The 4,413-nt window shown below is 40.8% G+C and overlaps 1 pseudogene; it reads left to right on the top strand.

Annotated features, from left to right (window-relative positions):
• The first annotated feature begins 2,071 nt into the window (after positions 1–2,071).
• On the top strand, positions 2,072–2,241 carry LOC102867142 (annotated as a pseudogene).
• Positions 2,242–4,413: the final 2,172 nt, after the last annotated feature.

The following is a 4,413-nucleotide window of genomic DNA, read 5'->3' as shown; positions in this document are numbered from 1 at the left end:
CATGCTTGGGAGGGTGGAGGGACAGCGCAGGAGAGGAAGGCCCTCTATGAGGTGGATTGATTCAGTGACTGGGATAATTGGGATGGGAGTGTCAGAGACGGTGGGATTGGCCCAGGACAGAGCGGAGTTTAGGGCTGTTGTACATAGGGTCACTATGAGTCGTAGGCGACTTAACGGCACATAACAACAACAACAACAATAACAAGTTTTATTTTTAGTCTTCACTTTTCAGGTGTGTCTCTTGTAAACAACATATTGATGGATTTTATTTTTTTTTTTATTCAATTTGCTACTCTTTTCAGTGGTGCAATTAAACCATTCACGTTTAGTGTGTTTATTGAGAGGCAAGGTTTTATTGCTATCATTATGTTGAGTTCTTGTTGGTGTTGTTGCTAATTCCTTTGGTCCATCCTGCTTTCTGTGGCACCTCTGTAAGAAAGATATCTCTCAGTGTTTCCTGGACACTGGAATTGTTTTTACAAACTCCCTTCGCTTCTGTTTTTCTGGGAATATCTTGATCTCTCCTTCATATTTTATGGACAATTTTACTGGGTACAATATTCTTGGTTGACATTGTGTTCTTTGAATATTTGATATATGTCATTCCGTTGTTTCTTACTCGCATGATATCTGCTGATAAATCGGCAGTTAATCTTATTTGCTCTCCCTTTGTTTCTCTCTCAATGCTTTCAGAATTCTCTCCTTTAGTTCTGGAAACTTTGACTATGATATGTCTAGGTGTTTTTCTTTTGGGATTTGTTCTATATAGTGTTTGCTCAGCTTCTTGAATATATGTTCTCTCATTCTTCATTATGTCTGGGAAGGTTTTTTCCAGTAATTCTTCTTCAACTTTTTTGGTGCCTTCAGTTGCTTCTTCCTGTTCTGGGATTCTGATGATGTGCATGTTATTATTTCTCTTGATGTTGTCCCATATTATTCTTAGGTTTTCTTCTTTTTCTTTCTTTTTTGATTCTGCTTTTTGCTCTAGCAGACCAGTGGTGACAATTCTATCTTTCATTTCACTGGTTCTGTGTTCCATCTCTTCAACTCTGTTCATATGTCCCTCCATCATGTTGACAGCATCTAAAACAATGGACCTCGTATTTTGGATTGTGGTTTCTTGTTTTTCCAGAGCATCTAATGCCTCATTTGTTTTATCTACTTTTTTTGGATTTTTTTTAAGCTCCTCCTGGTTTTTGCTTACAGTGTTCTGTAATTCTTCAAGTTTGGCATTAACCTATTGAAAATATCCATTTGTTGTTCTTTTAAATTCTGTCTCAGGAAGCTCTATTGGACTTTCTTGTTTTAGAAATCCATCGATACTATGTCACTTTTTGGGGGTGACATCTTGCTTTATGCTTGTGTAGGGTGTAAGGTAGCCTAATTAATATGTGACATTGCTGTGGTAGAGTTTTTAGTGCCTGAGGCTCCAGAAGAGTGTGAGCAGTTACCCTGACTGCGTTTCTCTCTGAACTTCTGAAACAAGGAAAGTTTCAGCTCAGGGCCTGTGAAAGCAGCCTTTTCTCTTTATAACTGTTGCAGACCAAGGCTGTCTGGACTGAAGGCAATTAGCTGACTGGATTTGAGGAGGTGCAAGGCAGAGTGCCAGATGGGCGCAGGCACTATGGGCATCACGTGGTCATGGGTGCCAGATGGGTACACAGACACATGCTGGGTGTGTGTGTGCACAGACTCTCGGTGATTGAGTATGTGTGGGGACCTTACTCAACTTCCAACTGTCAAACTCGTGTCTGGCTTCACTCCACTCTGGCTTTTCTGCTATATGGCTTCGCTCCTGGAGGGATAAATTCTTTAAAAATTTACAATTACATGTATTGTACACAGCTCATTCAGGAATACTACTGAGCAATAAAAATAGATGGACTATTGATTAATTAAGCAACAGGGATGAGTTTCAAAATCATTATGCCAAGTGGAAAAAAAAAAATCCCAACACAAAACAGTACATGTGGCTTGATTCCATTTATGTAAAATTCTTTAACAAGGGGCCTGTAACGTCAGACAGAACGAGGGGACGCAATCTAGGCAGGCCAGAGCAGCTGCCGTAGCCATGACCCATGGTAACCAGCGCAAGGTCGCGTGCCAGAAGAATATGAAAAAGCAGAGCAACAACTCGCTTAAGGGAAAGTGCCGACATGACGGCCTTCCCGCCGCTGCCTGCAAGCAGAGAGCATGCAGCAGAAGCAGAAAAAGGCAAACGAGAAGGAGGAACCCAAGTAGCGTTGTGGCTTCGTGTCCAACGCTCTTGCCCTTCACCTGTGTGCCTGCAGCCAGTCCCACCGCTCGCATTTCCTCCCGTAGTACTCACAGGTCCCAGCACCGATGGCATTCCCTTTGCCCTGAGTCTGCAGGGAGTCCCTTTTGTGCTTCCTTCCCCTCAGGTAACCCCTCTCCCTCTGGCCACACCTTGGGGTAAGGGAGTTACCCCTTCCCAGTGTTTTTTATTCCAGTGGGGCTCACCCAAAAAGTATTAAAAGTAGCTTTGTAATTCCTTGAAAACATTTTTTTTAACAAGCACAGCTAAGCTAATAGTGACGAAATGTTTTCTTGAAGCTAGGAGTAGGGGTAGTGTAGAGATCCAAAGAAAGAGGCATTAGAAACTTTTCAGGGCAACAGGAGTGATTTGTATCTTCACTGTTCTGGGTATAAAAAGAAAACAAACTTGGTACTTAAACTGCATGATTTCATAGTATATCAATAAGCCTGGGAATTGTGAACATAATATGCTCATGCACAACTTGTACATAGACTACGAAACAACTCTTTAAACAGAACAAGGGAATTCTGCATGATTCAAAATTATGGAGCTCTAATAGCCTAGTGGTAAAGATTTCACTGCAATCTAAAAAGAATGTGGTTCAAAACCACCAGCTGCTTTGAAGGAGAAGAATAGGCAATCTCCTCCTATGTAATTAACTAACTGCCTCTGAAAACTCCCTGGAGCTATGGGTCAGTTCCAACTCAACAGTACACAACAAAACACATGCAATTATATCTTTCCTCCATACCTATTCAATCTGAATGCTGAACAACTAGTATGAGAAACTGGATTTATATTAATAAGAATGTGGCATCAGGATTAGAGGAAGAGTCATGAACAACCTGCCTTATATAGATGATGCAGCCTTGTTTGCAGAAAGTGAAAACTTAAAGCACTTGTTCCAGAAGATCAAAGACTAGAGTCTACAGTATGGATTACACCTCATCATCTAGAGAACAACAAGAACAACAACAAATTCTCACCACTAGATTAATAGGCAACATCATGTTAGGGGTATAAAAGATTGCATTTGTCAATGTTTTCATTGTACTTGAATTTACAGTCAACACTCATGGTTGTGTTGGTAAAATCAAAAGATGTGTTGCATTGGGTAAATCTGCTCTGAATTACTTCTTTAAAGTGCTAATTATCAAGGATATGAGTTTAAAGACTTAAAGGCACCTGATTCAAGCCACAGTATTTTCCATTGCTTCTTATGTATGGGAGAGTTGGATAATGAATAAGGAAGACTGAAGAATAATGGATGCCTTTGAATTGTAGTGGAGTGAAAAGTATTGAATATACCGTGAACTGCCAAAATAACAAGCAAATTTAACCAAGGTGCTCTTTAAAGGCAAGGCTAGTGAGACTTTGTCTCACACATTCTGGGCATATTGTGTAGAGATTCCAGTCTTTGGGAAAGACATCATACATGGAAAAATGGAGGATTAGGGAAAGAGAGATAGATCCTCAAGGAGATGGGTTGACACAGCAAGTTTGAACACGGCAGTTTGTCAGGATATAGCAAGATTTCTATCTGTTGTTCACAGGGTTGTCAGAAGTTGTACTTGAGTTAATGAACCTAACAAGAAGAAGAAGAAGTAATGTTGACTCAGTAAGATAGACTTAACAGACCCAAAGCTCTTTAGGTCACTCCTTTTTTTAAGCCTAGAGTCTAGTCTCGTCAATACTGTTAACAACTCTTCTGTTACATGGCATGGCTTAAGTAGTCTCTTCCAGAATGGGATCTTTTCCCTATGAAAGTACTGCTTCCTACTGCTCTCCTTCTTTGGACAATATACCCAAGGCTTATTGGCCTGTAACAACACTTCTTCTACCCAAAAGTCTCTGGCTACTTCTCTACCCAATTCTCACTCTCTTCTTGTTTGGGATCTTTCACTTTCTATGGATTACCATGTTCCACCTCCAGTCTGGTGTTCTGTTTTTCTTGAAAGCACATTACCCTTGCCTCTGGGGTTTATTTTGTCCCAGAAGGCATCCTAGAGGATGTCCTGTGCTTTGCTCTGTGTAGGAGAAAGAAATCTGCATCCAATTTCAACAGCTGTTTTACCTGTGTTTGGAAACTTAGGACTGGCAGGTGGGGTGAGCCTCATGCAGGGATTCAAGGTTCA

This window comes from Elephantulus edwardii, unplaced genomic scaffold (genome assembly GCF_000299155.1).
Source record: "Elephantulus edwardii isolate Elephantulus edwardi_28Jun2011 unplaced genomic scaffold, EleEdw1.0 scaffold00352, whole genome shotgun sequence".
NCBI classification, from domain to species: Eukaryota; Metazoa; Chordata; class Mammalia; order Macroscelidea; family Macroscelididae; genus Elephantulus; species Elephantulus edwardii.
The sequence above is the reverse complement of the archived record's forward strand: the minus strand, read 5'-3'. Positions and strand labels throughout refer to the sequence as shown.